We start from the raw sequence: 19,014 nt of genomic DNA, 5'->3' as shown, positions 1-19,014 counted from the left end.
CTGGCAATCCTTGGGGCACTTTATAAAGAAAGATTTATTTATTTTACTTCATATGTATGGGTGTTTGCCTACCTGCATGTATGTGCACCACGTGCATGCAGTACCCACAGAGACCAGAAGAGGGCATCAGGTTCCTGGAACTGGTGTAACAGACAGTTGTTAGTCGCCATGTGGATGCTAGGAACTAAATCTGGATCTTCTGCAAGAGCAGCCAGTGCTCTTAGCTCCTGAGCCACCTCCTGGCACTTCTGTGGATGTTTACACACACCCATGAATGTGCACGCACACACACACATGCACATACACATATCCACACACACATACATACACACTCGTGCACACACACACACACACACACACTGACTCAAGAGTTGAGCTGCTAATAAGCACATCCTAGCTGAGGCCCCTCAGAATGATGATGCTCCTTCCCTCTTAATTCCGTTCTTACATTGGCAGCCAGCAGCCCCTTAGTACTCTGCTCGATACCAGGTTTTTTGTTTTGTTTTGTTGTGGGGGTGGGATCATTGCACTTTTTAGCTTTTGTGGCATTCCGCTATTTTGGTCTCACGTGCCTTTGATTAAGCCAAGGGGACTGGTGTGCTTACCAGAAAACAGGCTTATCAGTTAAGCATCGTTCGGGGTGAGGAGCCACTGGCACATACGGTAGTAAACACGGAAAAGGCACGCCGTGATAAGATATGATGGAGCCCATCGCAGGGTCTAACAATGGCACACTTCTCCAGGGCCACTCCCCAAGAACATGCTCCAACCTGGACATAGGGTGCAAATTAAGACCCGTGACTAGCTTTGGTTTCTAAATCACGCCCGCAGTGAGTGTGAGGGTTCTTTCTCCTCTCAAACAGCATTTAAAAGAAGCAGGATCTCTTCCTCCCTTCCCTCCTAACCTCAACCAGATCTACAGTTCTTGGCAGAAGACAAGGTAACCCGCATGGAAACTCTCATTAGCATTAGCGTCGGCCCCCAAGCGGTACCCATTCCCTTGGAACACCTTCTTGATGTTGTCTGCACTGGGAACCACTCTCTACTGCGAGAGGCGGCCAAGAGGTGTGCGTGTTAGGAGAATGAAAAGCTCGTGAGCCTCAAAACCCTCATGAAAAAGAAAAAGATTGTTTGAGCTGCCGTGGTGCTCAGGAAAATGACCTGGAGAGCAAGCCACCACCCCCCTCCCACTATGACCAAGCCACGCAGGTTGCCATGACACAGACAGGGAGAAACAAGCTTCCCAGGTGGATAGACATCACCCCGTCACCAGGAAACCCCCAGGACCTGAAGGTCAGGAGCAGCATGCAAGAGGAGCAAAGTGGCCTGAGAGTCATGGGGTTGACAAAATGAGTGGAGGGGAGTGGGACAGATGCCAGTCCCAGCAGCAGCCTGGGGACAAGATCCCAGGCCAGTAGTGGCAAGTGCTCCAGGGTGGAGGCCCAAGCACCCTCCCCGGAACTTCTGGTTGGTGCAGACAGCCCCCTCACATAGCCCACGCGGCCTGGAACTCCTGGTCTTCTGCCCCGTCTCTTCCATGGAAACAGAAAGAAGGTTCCAGATCCACCTGGAAGAACAAGTCTAGAGGTCGTAGGAAGACCCGGAGAAAAGTTAAAAATCTGATAAGGAGTCCTGGGTGCAGGGTTAGACCTGGCCCTTGTCACAGCAGGGCATAGTGTGTGTCAGTTCTGTCATCTGAGGCTGCTGTTAGGCATAAAACCCTTACAAACTTATTCATGGGTTTTTTTTTTAGGGGGGAGAGCTGGGAGTTCAAGGCCAGCCGAGTCTACAGAGCGAGTTCCAGGACAGCCTCCAAAACAATACAGAGAAAACCTGTCTCGAGAAACAACAACAACAAAAAAAAAAAAAAGTGGAGAAGCAGGAGATGCTGGCACTGGCATAGACCCTTCTGGGCTTGGGCTGTGTCTGGCTGGGAGAGGAGACCACAGCCTCCTGCAGGCTGTTGCCCTGGGGACAGGCAAACCCATGACAGTCTCCGGTGACACAGCTCTTAGCGTAACCCAGTGTCTAAGGTTGGTTTCCTTCCTTCAGTCCTTGTGCTGGGTATTTCTGGTGGCAACTGGGAAGGCAGGAAGATGAAGAGAAGGGACACGCACAGCAGACCGTGGTGAATGCTGGCACAGCTGTCGCTGACCAATTCTTTCGTTTTTGAGGAGGAGCTCTTTCGGTACTAACTGTGGATTGAAAGTAGGGCCTTGCTCACTACCACCAAGCTATAAGGAAGGCGCCCCCTTTTTTAATTCCTGTTCTGATACAGGGTCTTTCTAAACTGACCAGGCTGGTCTTAAACTTGTGAGCCTTCTGTCTCTGCCTCCCAGACAGCTGAGATCAAAGACTTGGACACCAGTCCAACCAGACCAACCCTCGAGAGCTAGAGTATCAGCAGAGTATCGGTAGGATGATCATGAAGGAAAAATGTGCTGGTTACAGGGAGCAGTGTAGGTCCCAAGGCCTCCTGAGTGTCCCATGGCTTCCTAGGGGCACAGTCCTGAGGCCTCCTGGGAGCACAGTCCTGGTTCTTTTTCCAATTCAACTTTTTCAAATAAGACCTCACTACGTAGCCCAGGCTGACCCTGCACTCACAACCCACCTGCGTCCATCTCCCAAGTCCTAGGATAAGAAGTGTGGGCCACCTTATCTGACTGCATGGCTTATTTGCTCCAGGCTAGGCTCTGTTGCCTTTGGTACTAACTGACTACATAAACAAGACTGGTCCAGATAAGGTCCTGATGGTTCAGGAATTTACAGCCCACTGGGGATACCCGAGGCAACTTCAAAACGCTGGATGTGCACACAGAGGGTCTCTGAGGCAGCTGGAAGCTGTGGTAGGTCCTCCCTCACTGGTGTGCACAGCACCACCCCTGAGACCTAACCAGACAACGCAGGCCTGGAGCTACATTTGCTCATTGTTGGCTTTTTCTTGAAAGACAAAAGAGAAGGAATAGCATGTTGCACAATGTCACTGAACACAATCCAAACAGGGTCTCCATGGAAAGGACAAGCAAGCAACACTCAAATATCTTCTTCAAACACGGTCAGCACCACATTAGAGTTACACTGGCCTCTGATTCCAGAATTATGAAAAACAAAACATCCTGTAAAGACTACTGTCATGTAGCCGCCATTCCATGGATGCTACCATCAGCTGAATACTACTATCACACAATGGACACTGCCATCAGCTGCAGATTGCCATCACACAATGGCAATGGAAGCTCTACCATCAGCAGGACAGAAACTGGAGCTCCCTGCCCCAAGAACACGTTCCAGTCACGTGGGTCTGGCCGCCCCGCTGAGAGACTCAGACCCTGTTTGACTATTCTGACTTCACCGAATTAATCCCTGGAGCCCTTCCCTATGATTTGATCATGCTGACTCTATCTTGTAGTCTCCTTTCAGCTACTGGGACAAAGTTAACCAGGCCAGAAGGTATAATCTGCTCTCAACTCAGCAGGGTGTTCTCAGGGGAACCATCTGAAAAGGGAACAGGGTTCATGTGTCTGCACGGGAAGAGAGAGGAAACATGCCAGGAGCTCAGCTAAAGTTCCTTATTCCAATAGAAAGAGAGAAAAAAGTCAGATTTGCTCAGGATGAAGAACAGTCAGCTGGAGGGAAGAGCGTGCTGAAGGCCAGCAACCCTGTGTGCACAGCTCTTCACTCCCTGGGAGCACTATATAAACGAAGCAGCCAGATTAAGATGCAGCTTTGGGGAGTTGGGGGGATGGCCTGGTGGCTAAGACCACTGCTACACAAACACGAGGGCCCAAAGTCAGATTCTCAGCTCAAACCCAAAAGTCTGCATGGCTGCAGGTGCCTGTACTGAAGGTGGTTGTACAGGTCGGTGGGGGATTGTCCGTCCACAGATGGTTTCTTGGCAGCTAGCCTATTAGTGAGTTCCAGGTTCAGCCAGAGATGCTGCCTCAAGGGAACAAGGCAGAGAGTGATCCTGTCTCAAGGGACCAAAGCAGGGAGGACTAAAGCACAGGGCATGTGACATTCTCCTATGATGCGTGCGTGCACACACACACACACACACACACACACACACCAGAGTGGATGGAGCTTACAGAAATCATGAGAACCCCTAGTGTGTACTCGGCTCTGTTCTAGAACACGAGCGGGCCTAACCAAGGCATCAGTTTTCATTGTTTCCTCTGTTTGGGTAGAAAGAGTTTGCCTGAGTGCTCTTACAGAACAATCAGCTCCATCACCCTGAAAATATCAGGTGCACAGTGGTGAAACTAGGGAGCGCCCAGTCTCCCTTGGCCTTCGGCACCGTCACAGGGCTGGTGGGTTTCAGCCGTGCTCTGCTTGGGTCAGCCTACAGCTGCAGACTCAAGGAAACCAAAACGAAAAGCTTAGGCTGTGCAGCATGTCTCTCTCAGCATGGGAGCCACAGGCTCAGGCCAGTAGGAGGCACAATGGCTATTTGCAGGCTATTTTCTGAGTTCCTGGCCAGGCTCTACAGATCTGTCAGCCTGGCTCTGAGTCAGGTTGGGACTCACCTCACAGAGGAAGGCTAGGGGTAGTTAAGAGACAGGGAGACCTGAGCAGGTCATTTGAGGCCAGGTGAGGCAAGGCTGGCTCGCAGCTTCCCTGCTGGAGTTACTGAAGGGAGAGCCGTTCTGATAAAAGTGAAAGATGATCATTGGTGAAGGAGAAACCAGAGCTCCCAGAAGCCTGGGCTTTTGCTCCTTGCAAGAACTCTCTGGAAGCCTGCCAGGAGGGCTGACCTACCCCAGGGATGTGATACCTACACACATGAGGCTAATGGGGGGGGGGGGGAGCCAGGAGGTGACTGTAAATTCCACAGCCAGGAGAATGGACTCTGACACCATTACTTCTCCGAGGAAGTGGGTGCAGCATAAACATCTTATGTCGAACAGTAAAGAACAATAAGAGATAATGAGTGTGCGTTAAGTTTGCAGGTAACATGGGGGAGGGCGGGCAATGACCTTCCCTAGAGAGATGCTTCGGCAGGGAAGGCACCTGGCTTCTGGGAGGCTTGGGTGGCCAACTGTGGAGGAGTCCACTGGATGAACGCTGTGTGTAAAGAATCCACCGCGGTTTCCAAGGAGCGTAATCAGGGACCTGTTTTAGTCACTTTGCTGTGGCTGTGTGAGAAAAAAACGCCGTGACCAAAAGCTGTTTACAAAGAGTCTGTTCCATTCGGTTTACAGTTCCAGAGGGACAGTCAATATCAGCAGGAGAGGCACAGCAGCAGGCCACAGCCGGAGCAGGAAGCCCAGAGATCACATCTTCAAACCAAACACAAGGCAAAGGGAGGGAACTGGAAGTGGCCTGAGACTGTAAACTCCCAAAGGCCACTCCCAGTGATGCTTCCTCCTGAAGGCTCACAACCTCCCCAAACAACACCACCCACTGAGAGCTGTCACAGACCCAGCAGAAACGGCCATCTGACCCGGGACTTGACACATGATTAAGCGAGCATAAGCTGGGAGTCTAAACTGACACACACTGCTCCTCCCTCTCCTCACTTAGGATGGTAACTTCTGACAGATGGGATGTCTCCCCTCCCCTCCCCTCCCCTCTCCATCTTTCCTTCTTTCTAGCCACATACAGAAAGGAAAAGTCACACCACTCCAGCAAGTCCAAGTCTACCCGAGGTTGACCTAGAAAGCGTACGTCCTAAAATCCCAGGGACCAACCACTTCCGCGTGGAGGGCGGCAGCTCCAGGGGCCACACCTACCCAGCAGCAGCTGCAGTGAGAGCCTCCCTCCCACAGCTTAAAGAAGTCACCTTTGACAGAAAGACCCGACTGGAAGCCGGGGCAGCTGACAAGATGAGGAGACAGCAAGAGGCGTGGGAAAGCCACAGGGCAGTGTGCCTCAAGCTTGCCGCCCCTCCTGATCTTCTCCTCATCCATTACACTGAGGAGCAGTGAGAGCTGTCTGCCATGCATCCTTTACCTCCACAGGAGTGGGCCAGGTGTCACAGCCACAGGACTCTAGGATTCCTACTGCCCTGTTAACTCATTTCGCCCGTGACAATGTTCTTGGCTTTAAGTCGTGTTGCAATCGCAAGAGGTGCCCAGATTTCGGCAACCCTTCTGTGTTATTCTACAGACAACACGCCTCCCATGTCACGGACCACTCCAGCTCGCAATGGAGCAATACCCCGCCTGATACAGGGCCACATTCTAGCGGGACACCAAACAAACCTTTGTTCCAAATGTAAGGCCGGTCCCTTTAAGTAGCACTGCTTTTAAAGTCCTTCTGGATTTTCTACTGCTGTTTTTAAGCTTAGTGTGTTGTTTTAGTGTCTAATTCTCCACCCGAGGCCCCGTTCTTTTAAGCCCAGTTATCTCAAGTGAAATAGAATGAGAACGAATAATGTTTAAAGCCTGTACACAGGGGCCCTGCATCGGTCAGGTGATCTCTGCCAGGTGCCAGGCTCGAGATGAATGGCTGGCTTGTTCCGTGGCGGGCTGGTGAAGGTTCTCCAGCTTCCCAAGCCAGTTTAGTCAGGTAAGTTCCACAGCTAACTGTTGTGTGGGCTGGTCATGTGGGCACCTCGCTTTTGACCCAGAACAGCTTATCTTTCACAGGACCCACCGGGAATTGGGCAGAGACAGGAGAAAGAATCAAATTCCAACCTGGTCGGAACGACACAAGGGCCCACGATTTCCAGGCTTAAAAGAGGCCTCGGGTCTTGTGAACCCACAGCCCCTGGGGCCACCGTTCTGTCATGCGTCGCAGAAGCACACCACGTTCAACACGTCTTGATTTTTGGATGTTTTCCCATGTGAAATTAACTGAGCAAAAAAATAACAGGAAGCATTTTTCTCAGCTTCTCCTCTTTGGAAGGCAGAAGGAACTCAAAACACAGCAACTGCCACCACTCCAGGTTCTGGGGGTTTCTGGAGGCCACACCAAACCGTGGAGGGAATCAGCCTGAGTCTGGGAAGACTACATGACAGTAAGTTAGGGAGACTACAGAGAAACAACTCAAGAGGGTTAAGCTACCACACCGTTACCTAACTGGGTCGTGAGTTCAACTCCTCCTGTAGCTGGGAGGAGAGAGGATTTAGGGGGTCCACAAAGGTCTGTCTAACCTGTTTTTACAGTAGCATCAACACCGAGCTTAGCAGGGGACATGCACAGAAGTAACTGTCACACATTAACATCCAGTGTCTCGTGGAGTTCACAGAGCTACACCCCCAATACTGCTTCCCCCTAGGACTTCAGAGAACCCTGTTGGAAGCTCCCCTTCCGACCCAATTCAGGGTGCATGTTCTCCTTTCATGAGAAGCCTCACAGCAAATGATGGGCAAGGAGCAGGCGGAGGGGTGAAAAGCCTCAGGGTCAGTGTTTCGGGAGGATGGAGGTTTTAGACAGGGTTTCTCTCTCTGTGCAGCCTGGCTCTCCTGGAACTCGCTGGGTAGACCAGCTAGCCCCCAGCTGTAAGGCTAGCGATGTCCACAGGAAACTCATTCAGAGATAAGGCGGCTACAGACAGGATACGCTCTTCTGTGTGGTTTGAAGTGGAGTTTCTATTTTCCAACTAAACACCGGAGGCCACGGGTCAAAGGGGCAAAATCATACTCACCAGGGCAGAACAAGGAAACTGCTTCTGCACCAAGCTCCGCCTCCAGTGTGACCGACCACAGTGTGTTACACTGTGAAGTCCCTTGACCATCCACACGAAGTCTTTTTAGTCACAGATCCCAGAGATTAAGAGGAAAACAACGTGGGGCCGTCATCCTGCTGACCACATCCCCAAAATAAGCCGGCGAGATCACTGTCCTCCTTGGTTCCCTATTTTCAAAACTGGGAACTAAATGGAACTGTCTGGAGCATCAGCTTGGGAAGCTCTCCAGCTGTGGGCCACAGGTAAAGGGTTTCTACGCTCAGCCCTCAACAACTTCATCTCCCACAGCCATGACCTTTGAATAGATTCTCTATATGGTTTCCATTATATTTAGTTTTGACAAAAAAAAAAAAAGCTTCTATGGAGGTCACCCCTGGGTCTCACTTCAGTGGGCACCACTGCTATTCTTTACAAGCCGAAACCTTCGAACCGTTATTTGTAGAAGTAGGCTGGGTAGGGTCTGGAGAGATGGCTTTAGTGGTTAAAGAAGTAGGCTGGCTGGTCCTACTTAACACATTTTTACTGGGAACGTGGGTGGTTGTCTGAGTGGATGGATGCTTGGAGGGAAGAATGGATAAATGGATAGAAACCAGGTGGATGGATGAACAGAGTACACCTAGGAGACTTTGAGATGGACATAGCCCATGTGTTCATTAATGCAATATTTGTTAATTTCCAGGGTTGAACAGGAAGTCATATGGTTCACAGTGCCCAGGACAAGAAGAAAATGTGTCAATCTGTGGACTTGACCCTAGAAAAGAAACATTAAATTGGTCCTCCCACCTCACCCCTCCTGAGTTTTCCTACCTCCCATTTGTCTGGGGGAATCTTGTCCAAAGGTCCAGTCAACCATAGAGAAGATATTGGGGGCTGAGGCTGAACAGGTAATGATGACGCTTCTTGTCAATATTCCCTAAACAACTCGGTAGTGCAATTATTTACACTAGATTAGATATCGGCCACAGGTGAACTCAAGTACGCAGGAGGATGTTGAGTAGGCCATTTGCACATACTACCAAGGGATTTGACGGAGCGCTGGCTCATTTTAGCTTTACACAGGAGGAGAATGGCTTCAGGGAAGGAATCCTCCCACTGCGTCCATCATTCTTGGAATTTTCCAACAGAGGCCTCTTACTCTCCTCCCTGAACCACAGACTTCAGTGTGAGTTCTAGCTAGCAGGAACTCTACGCATCCAACAGTAGAACAGTCAGGATACAAAGGTCCCTTCAGCGGGACAGGATAGGTCTTATCTAACACTCTCTCCTAGCCCAGAGGTTTCTCTAAGAAGGTACCCAGGCTCGCTATCAACCTGTGTGACCCGGTCACTGTAACCAGATGGGGCAGCCTGAAGATGTCAAAGGCAATCGCGGGAACGTAAGCTCTCTACCGAATCTCGAACGATTTTCAACTCACTCAGTCCTTCCGTCACAAGTCATTTGCCAAGAAAACGGGTTCCCTGATGTTTCAGTAGTCAGAGACCCGGCGGAGAATTCGTGTGCGTCTGTGAGTGACTGTGAGGGAGGGGTGTGCGGCATGGCCTCCTCGTCAGCAGGCCTTGGTAATCTGGGATAGTCTGAAGGCAGCACTGCGCATGCTGTGTGCTAGGATACGCCATAGACCTTTCCATGTGCCCCTTGAGCACACTGTCCTAAACGACACAACTGTCCGCACAAACGTGCACTGAGCAAATTAAAACACACAGTGGAGGCCAGGATAGCCGGGGGGGCTACGTTGAGAGACCCTGTCCCAAAATACAAACAACAACAGCAATTTAAAAAAACCACAAACAATAACAACAACAACAAATCGCAACAGCAGTACAGATGAGGCCCCAGACACCATGAAGATGAGCCGACAGGGGGGCAAAGCCAAGAATTCCAGACGGTCTCAAATCTCAAAATAAAGTGAAACCCGAACCACAGCTGTCTAACCCAGGAAGAGAAACCACGGCTCCCTAAGAATGAATAAAAGGAAGATAGAGCTGTTTCGTGCAGAGCTCTGCAGTCACATCCACAGAGAAGGGGCTGGGGGACAGGGACGCAAAGCTCCCTCTAGCAAAAACTGACCTGTGGATTTTTAGACAAAGTGATAGTTTGGGCCTGGGCTTCTGTTTTCTAAGACAACAATGACGACGTCTGGCAGAGCACAAACTGTGACGCACTCACTCCCTCACCCAGGGAGTAAGAATGAACTGGCAAGACCCTTCTGGAAACAACTTTAATCCTATTTACATGAGCCTTTAAATGTAACTTTTGGCTCAGTGAATCAGCTTCTAGGAATCTGTCTTAAGGAAAACAATCAGAGCAGCGCTCCCGTCTCCTTACAAGGACGCTTGCACTCAACAGAAAACAGGCATGGCATTAGCAGAGGCAAACGACTGATCGAATCACAACAAACCCACACAGTGCAATCCGATGCCAGCTTCCAAACTGGAATCGTCGTAATATTAAAAAAAAAAGGGTGTACAGCTAGAATCATAAAGTATGATTTCCGTTTATGTCACGAGGCATAAGACTGGCAGCTAACGCAGCACACACTAGTCGGAGTGTGGGGTCTTTGGGGGTTCAGAGTGGTGACAGATGCCTACTACTTCCTCTTTCCTACTTCCTCTCTCCAAGTTTCCTTTTTTTTTTTTTTTAAGCTTTTGGCCTGGCATAGGTTACATTTAAAGTCAGAAGTGAGGCTGTCATGGGGGACATCGGATCCCTGCAGGAAACGAGGAGATGTGAGGCCACTTTCCTGTGGTTTGTGGGAAACATCTCCGCTGGTCCCGTTACCTCCTGTGAGTACCTCTTACTGAAGAGGAATTCTTCCTTCAAATTCCCACAGCTGCACCAGAGAGTAAATTGAAAGGAAGGGAGGAAATAAAACAGAAACTCTCCAAAGGTCTTGATGGGGTACACCAGTGTACAGAGTGGCAGCCAGGGGTCAACCTTAGAGTCATGCCTCAGGTGCGACTACTCGCCTTGTTTCTTGAGGCAGGCTCTCCCACTGGACTGGAGTTTGCAGATCAGGCTAGGTGGACTGGCCAATAGGCCTCTGGGATCTACCAGTGTCCTCCTCCTGGGCTCTGCAATTACAAACACAAGCAACAACCTGAATGGGTCCTCGAATTTGCAGAGCCAACTCCTGCTGATCGATATCTATCCTATCTCCCTGGCCCCATGGAATGGAGGCTTCTTAATAGTTTCCACCTGAGCTCAAGTCCAGAGACTAACGTGGCAGGCAAGACGTGCCAGCTCTCAGACGTTAGAACACATCCTGATCCTCTGTGCATCTGGTAAGACACTGGCGGCTGGGCCCTCCCACTCTGCGGCTCTGAGACAGGTCCCGAGAGTCTGTGCTGCCATCAGGCACTAAGGATGGGAAACACTCGTGGAGACAACAGAAACGGCTCCTCCGGATTGCCCCGTTGGCTACCCAGTTCCACGCAGGATTGACGTACAAATCCAGCTCATACAGACCATTATCCCATCTCCTCACTCCTAAACACTGACTGGCATGACACGTCATGGTAAAAAAAAAAAAAACAAGCCAGGCAGTGGTGGCACACGCCTTTAATCCCAGCACTCGGGAGGCAGAAGCAGGCAGACGGATCTCTGTGAGTTCCAGACCAGCCTGGTCTACAGAGCCAGTTCTAGGACAACCTCCAAAACAATACAGAGAAACCCTGTCTCGAAAAACAAACAAACAAACAAAAATACAACAACAAAACAGAGAAGTGAAATGTGTCACTGGGATGGATGCTGCCTGGATCTGTCCCATGCAGACTCTGAACCACACACCGTTGTCCTCCTAAGACTCATTCACACGGAAGGCATCTCTGTCACTTCAGGAAACTAAACCCTGGGCTCCAGAGGAACATGGCAGATGTGTCAAGACCAAGAAGTAACCAGGGCTCGTCAATATACACAAGTCCTGGCTTCTCGACTGACAAGAATAGACACATACACACTACGAAATTCATGCAGCTTAAAAGGATAGGATGTGGGCTGGAGAGATGGCTCAGAGGTTAAAAGCACTGGCTGCTCTTCCAGAGGACCTGAGTTCAATTCCCAGCACCCACACGGTGGCTCACAACCATCTATAGTGAGATCTGGTGCCCTCTTCTGGAGTGCAAGCATACATGCAGGCAGAACACTGTGTACATAATACGAACTCTTTAAAAAAAAAAGGGGGGTCCAGGCATTGGTGGCACACACCTTTAATCCTAGCACTTGGGAGGCAGAAGCAGGTGGATATCTGTGAGGCCAGTCTGGTCTGGAGACCGGGTTCCAGAACAGCCCCCAAGCAATACAGAGAAATCCTGTCTTGAAAAACAAAACAAACAAACAAACAAAACAAAAAAAACAAAAAAAAACAAAAAAAAAAACCAGGATATGATTCTGAGAATCTGGGGAAATCATTAGAGCAAAACAAGCCTGCTGCAGTTTGGCTCTGTTCTGGCTTTAGTGCATTTGCCTACTGTGTCTGTTTGTGTGTATGCACTCAGGCATGTGGAGGTCAGAGGGCAACTTTTAGGAGCGGGTTCTCACTTTCTTTTCAAGTGAGATCTCTTACTGCGGTCGTTAATGCTGTTCTGAAGGCATGTTTCTGCCTATGCATTCTGGCATCTCTGCCCAGCATCTCGCTCAGAGGGAGCTGGGGTGTGGTTTCTGGGGTAGAACTCAGGCAGTCAGGCTTGCCTGGTAAGCACTCTGACTAGCTGAGCCATTTCCAGACCTTTAATTCTTATTAAGTAGCAATGCATTCAGTACAAGTAAACACTTGCTCTCGGCATGCCTTTAACACAGATTCTACCATATTTTCATGGACTGTGTGTGTGTGTGTATGTGTGTGTGTGTGTGTGTGTGTGTGTGTGTGTGTATAATGGGCCCATCAAGATCTACTTAAGTTTGGGATATGCAGAATGCTAATATTAAGGAATTGCACCAAAACAAAACAAACAAACAAACAAAAAAAAACCCACCCAACTACTACACACAGCTGTGTCAGAAAAAGCAAAACATGGAATGACCAAAATCGCATGTAAAGCCCAAGGGGTGTGACTGCTCTGGATTCAATACTTAAAGTGTTCTAGACCTCCCTCCTGGGGCAGGACTGGGTCTGAGCAGCCCCCACCTAATACCATCACACAGTCAAGCCGTGCCTCTGATTTGCCCTGAATTGTGCATGCTAAGCAACTCCTCAATGCTGGAAGCTGTCGGCTTCTGTTCTGAGCTTGGCACCATCGGCTACAGAAAATTATTTTTACTTCTCTCAGGGTACACTGCCTTCTAAAGGGAAACATTGTGTTTGCTGTTGGGAGAGAGAGAAGGCAGGAGAAGAGGGTGAGGGAGAGGAGGAGAGGAGAGGGAAGGAGGAGGGAGGAGAAGAAAGAGGGAGTGGGTGGAGTGTTAGCTGTCTGCTCACTGATGAATATGCAACCTCACAGACACTTACCCCGAGTGTTTCCTAGGCAGTACATGAAACCGTTTAGGGCGGGGACTCTCAAAATGCATCTGAATCTTAACATTGAAACAATAGTATCACTTGGCCTCAATCCGTACAGTGGTCGGGAAGCCTCCCCTTGAATGCCTGGGCCAGATACGAACATCACCTTCCCAGGAAGGACCAGTAAGGTTTGAACGGCCTGAAGACCCTAGTGAGGTGCAGGATTTTTTCCACCCTGGTATTTGATCTTGTCTTTGCCCACAGTCACTGATCCACCAGTGTTTGGGCGAAGGGCCGGTCACTTGGTCTAAGGATATTTTGCCTCCTACCTTTGTGGCCATGTGACTGTGTTCTGCACGAGAGGATGTGAGCAGGAACATCTTTCATTGGACAGAGACTGCCCAGTGCCTGACCCCGCCCTGGGATAGTTCAGGACATCAGCAGCCATACAGACACCGACACCAAAAATCCTAGGCTTAGGGTAGCAGAACAACACCAAAAAGTGGCAGAGTCCTTGACCTCCCTAAGCTGCCGGGTCACTTGTGGACTCCTACGTGACAGACAGATAAACTCATGTTTTCTGCAATCCACTACCATTCCGGGCTGACTTTGACACGAGGCTCAAAGCAATCTCACCAGGCGCCCAGTAATGAAAACATCTACAGAGACACTCAAAGCCTTGCACGATCAGCAGTCAGTGAGGGTTGGCACCAGAGCCTGGGGGCATAAAGGACCCTGACACTTTCTATCACGTCTTAAATGTCTCGGCACGGGCCCAAAGTGGTGACTGCAACTGGAATAAAAGTCTCTTCATCCAGATGTAGGAGCCCCCAGCAACATGACTCCAGGTGCGCTGCCCACCTCTTTAAACACTCGGGTCTCTTCCAGAACCACACAGCGGCCCCACCACCCCAGACCAGAACCCCCTCCATCGTCCCACCACCTCCCAGGTTACATAGACAGATGACTGTGTGAAGCACACCTTCCTCAAACTACCATTCCCACCCCGTGGGGGCAGGGTGGCCAGTTCTAGGGTCAGTGACGAGTACCAAGCATTTCCAAGTCAGGAAATGTGCAGGTTCCCTGGGGAAGGCAGGTTGGGGTCAGCTGTGCATGCACAGATGCCAGGAAAAAAAATTAAGTTCCAAACTTACACGCACACCTCAGCGCATGGCGCCATTCAGTGTCACACTGGAGGCTTAAAGCCATCTGCAACAGGGTCCATGCCCCTTCTGGTGTGTAATGCATGTGCAGATAAAGCACCTATAGATATGTAAAATACGCAAACAAATAAACCTTTGCAGGGTATAGGAGCACACATCCTTAATCCCTGTAGCAGAGGAAGGCAGAGGCAAGCAGATCTCTTGAGTTCAGAGGCCAGCCTGGTTTAGAAAACAAGTTCTAAGACAGCTAGAGCTACACCAAGAAACCCTGCCTCAATAAACAACAAACGAAAAACACTCACCGTGAGGATTAAAGGTGACAATGGTCATATGGAAAGCAGAGAGACACCAGAGGGGTCTTCCTAATCCTGATGTCATTAGCTGCTACAGTCGCTGGGGCAGATATACTAACCAGCAGGTTAACCAAGAGGGAGTTTGTTAAACTCCATACCACCCTCCCTGGTGAACAGAGAACACTGGAAATCTTAGTCATGTCTGACACCCCCAGAAGCAGAAGGAACTAAGTGCCTCCAAATGAAAATGACGGGATCTGGGGTAGTCTTTGAATGAGCCCACAAATAGTTGGGTCGCTCTCAGAGAGGCTTCTATACCTCAAGGTCAAACAGTGGCATCATATAACCTCAGTGAGAGGGAAAAAAAGCAAAGGCGGTCGATGTCCACTAAAACACCAAGGGCCCCAAATTCTGGCATGAGCACCCACACACCCACTGCAGATGGCGGCACTTATAGGACCAGTGTGAGGCTTTCAAATCAGTTCACCCAAACTAAAGCGCTGCAGGCAGAGGGGCAGCCACACAATGCAACCCTCAATTTGTGTCTCTGGAACTTCCACAAAGAGGCAGATTGGAGAAGAGAACAAACTCTCTGTTCCCCTTTGAACCTCCCTCTGGCGTGCGTGCGTACGTGCATGTGTGCATGTGCGTGCATGTGTGTAGGGAGTAAGGAATAGTTAAGGACTAGACTCCGTGTGTCTTTCAGAGTTGGTCCACACAAAGCCAGGTTTATCTTTCTCAGATTTTAATTATTTTTTTTACTTCTTTTTGCGATGTTGGGATTGAACTCAGGACCTCCTACATGATAGGAGAATGCTCTAACACACACACACACACACATACACACACACACCACTTTATACTCTGGGAAACACTATTCCATGGATCAGAATTTCACAGGCAACCACCAACCACAGTTGAGATGTCTGCCCAAGCCTCTGACTCTGAAGAAAAGAAACTCTAAATTGGCACCACGTTGACCCCAGGTATCGGCTTTTGTTCCCGATGTACAATTAAGTCACTGTTGGCTTTGGATGCGGGTGTACCGAATGCACAATGCCTTCTATTCTGGGGCTTAAAGACAACAGGCATTGGCATGAGGCGTTGCATCTTCCTTCACGCACTGGACAGTCCAACCTGAAATTCAAGTGCTAAACTTTCAACAGCAAACAGAAGGCTCTCGTTCCACAGTGGCTCACTGAAACCAAGCGGAACCCTGGGAGTGTTGACTTTTCTTATTCTTCTCTTATCAGCACGCTTAGGGGGCAGTTCCCCTATGTAAGCAACAAAAGCAGACTGAGCACATGACACCTTGGATGGAGGAAAACAAAACCATGTAGACCCTTGTTTCATGCTGGATTCATCCTGAGTGGCTACTGCCCCTTCCTCTCTCCTGGCCCCTGAGTATGGGTCTCAGGACCTAACACAGGTGCACAGGCGGCAGTTCCAACATTTGGAGTCAGTAGCCTAAATCTCAGCCATAGCATGCCAACTTCTCCCCCCACCCCCAAATCGGGAAGTCCATGGAATCGGATGTCTGTTGGAAGCAGGTGTCTCTCCCCCCCAAGCAAAAGAGGATCTATCTGCCCACGTGTCATATAAACTACAGGTCTGAGCGTGGACACCTTATTATTTACGCCATGTTGATGGGCTGTTTATTGGCATGGTAAATGAGGAGAAGGATGAAAATAGGACATTCTAAGAGGTAACCATGACGCACACTGCAGTCCAACTCACACCAAAGTCGCTGGAGATGAGATAAACTTGGTTCCTAAACGTGACTTTCTCTACCTACAGCTGCCAGGCAGTCTGTGTTCTCTCTCTCTCTCTCTCTCTCTCTCTCTCTCTCTCTCTCTCTCTCTCTCTCTCTCTCTCTCTCTCTCTCTCTCTCTCTCTCTCTCTCTCTCTGTGTGTGTGTGTGTGTGTGTGTGTGTGTGTGTGTGTGTGTGTGTGTGTGTGTGTGTGTGTTAATAATTAAACAGGCTGGAATCAGAAGCAGAGTTTGGACCAGGCAGAGAAGCCCAAGTCAAGAGTAAAGAGTATATCACAACAAGACCAGAGGGGAAAACGAGGTCAGGTCCTTAGGACCCCGGTGCTATTTGATCAGCAATGTTTGTGCCTTCTCTCCTGAAACTGACAAAGATTCTTCCCTTATCGCAGGCTGCAAAGAAAATATTAACGGGTGACTCAGTTATGCAAAGAATAACAGCAGAAGTGCAGCGCGGTGTTCCAGATAAGAAGCAAAAACTCAGCTGTGAGAAAAGCAAACTCAAGGGCGGTCTCCAAGCTATCCGAATTAATGAAGTACCAGAAATATAAACATCATGTTGCCAGAAATAAAATGCGGCATCCAGAAGCCTGGAAGTAGACCCTAGAGCGATTTCTTTAACCAAAAGAAATTATCTACTGTATTCCTGATGTATTTACTATATCCTTGGAAGTTGTTTTCTGGAGTCTTGTTTGGGGAGTGCTGGGGCAGGGGGATAGTTCTCAGCTTCATAGAACCATTTCCAGAGAGCTCATTCCAGGCAGGAAACGAGGACACAGGGTCAGTGGCCTGGAAGGGGGTCCTGAGGTGTTTAGAATGAGACACAGGATCCCGCAACAATCCTCTCAGGCCCTCCTGCAAATCACAACCTAGGACCCGTGCTCCAGCTGACACAGGTGATGGCAGACCTCTGAGCCCAGTAAGCCCTTGCTTCTTCATCTACTTCCCTCTCAAGCGTTCGTCCAACATGGTGCTACTAAGACAGAACCCGTCCAACATGGGGCTACTAAGGCAGAATCCGTCCAACATGGGGCTACTAAGGCAGAATCCGTCCAACATGGGGCTACTAAGGCAGAATCGCGGCACTCAAGAGACAGAAGCCCAACTGCCACAAGCTCTAAGCTAGCTGGACTCGCATATGGTCCTTGGGCTAACCCTGCTACAGAGTGGGACCCTGTCTCAAGCCCCACACACACTCACATGAGAGCGGGGCCACTGAAGAATTTCTGTTTATTTCTGTGCATGGATGTGTGTGTGCATACGTTTGTATGTGTGTGCGTGCATGCTGCAGGGTGCGAGCACACGTGTGTAAACATGTGTGAAGGCCTGAGACAACCTGGAGTGTCATTCCTCGGAGACTACGTCCACCTTTTTCTCTTGAAACAGTCTCTCACTGGCCTAAAGCTAGCCAGCTAGACTGGGCTGCTTGGCCAGAACAAAGCTCCAAAGCTCTGCCCGCTCCCCCCTTCCCCAGCGCTGGTTACAAGGGCACATCACCACATCTGCCTTCATTTACGGGGCTCTGGTGTTTCCATTTATTAATTGCAAATACTATATCTGTGTGTGTGTGTGTGTGTGTGTGTGTGTGTGTGTGTGTGTGTGTGTGTGTGTGTGTGTGTGTAGATTTAGATACCTGAATTGCAGCAGATGAGCCAATGGTGAGCTGAGTTTAGCCACAGGACAGGCTTTTAAGAATACTGGTTCCAGGACCCTTAGGTTCTGACTCAGTTCCCAGGGCTAGTAATCTTCAGTTTAATAAGCTCCCTGGGTAGGCCTGACTCACCTGAAGTTTAAACCAGGCACCTGAGCTGGGTGTGGTGGCTCGCTCCTGTGATTCCCCAGTACTTGGCAGCCGAGGCAGAAGGATCATCTGTCCAAGGCAAGTCTGGGTTACATGAGACTCTGTCTCAAAAAGCAAAACTTGAAAAGAAAGTGAGGGGGCTGGAGAGATAGCTCAGTAGTTAAAGAGTACTCTCTGTTCTTCAAGAGGACCTGGGTTTAGTTGACGGCACCCACATGGTGGTTCCAGTTCCAAGGCATCCAACATCCTCCTCTGGCTCCACAGAAACCAGGCACACACACAGTGCACAGACACACGCATATGAGCATAAAATTATATACGTGTGTGTGCGTGCACACGCGTGTGCCTGCGTGCGTGCGTGGGGTATGTGTGTGTGTGTGTGACACCAGCTAAGAAGATAGCTTTGTGGATAAAGTGCTTGTTACGCAAGCATGGGGACTTGAGTTTGTAATCTTAGCATATACATAAAAGCTGGGCCTGGCAATCCCTAGACCTCACTGGCCAATCAGTCAAGCAAAAATGACTCAAAGTAAATTCAGTGATCGTCATACACATCACACCCACACAAATGCACACCACACCCCCCACACACACCCACACACACACCACTAAACCTAAAGTCAGGCTTCCCCCAGTCTAGCTAAATCTGAGGCTAGGCCTACTAGCAACGACTTAAACAGCATTTATAGAAAGTTCCACAGACAGCCTGCCTGAGACAGTGGGGCCTAGCAAGAGCAGCGCTACTTATTCAAACCCCGTAACGGGTTTCCTAGCCCCCCTGAAAGTGAGACACGTTGATGGCTCCCTCCTGCAGCCAACTCCCCACTCCTCAAAAGCCCTCTCTCATGGTCTGCCCATTTCGACAGTACCACATGCATACCAGGCCAGAGCGGGGTCGTTGCCATGGAGAGTCCCCTTGACA

At 49.8% G+C, this 19,014-nt stretch overlaps 1 protein-coding gene and 1 long non-coding RNA gene across 2 annotated transcripts in view; one reads left to right on the top strand and one right to left on the bottom strand.

The window, feature by feature from the left end:
* Positions 1 to 19,014, bottom strand: part of Dapk1 (death associated protein kinase 1) — a 147,996-nt gene that overhangs the window by 71,446 nt on the left and 57,536 nt on the right.
* Positions 5,975 to 8,420, top strand: LOC121143703. The gene is made up of 2 exons (XR_005881027.1): positions 5,975 to 7,875; positions 8,313 to 8,420. It is a non-coding gene; the product is annotated as an uncharacterized LOC121143703 (long non-coding RNA).

This window comes from Mesocricetus auratus, unplaced genomic scaffold (assembly GCF_017639785.1).
Source record: "Mesocricetus auratus isolate SY011 unplaced genomic scaffold, BCM_Maur_2.0 Super-Scaffold_100013, whole genome shotgun sequence".
NCBI lineage: Eukaryota > Metazoa > Chordata > Mammalia > Rodentia > Cricetidae > Mesocricetus > Mesocricetus auratus.
Note: the sequence above shows the minus strand (reverse complement) of the source record. Positions and strands in the feature narration are given on the sequence as shown.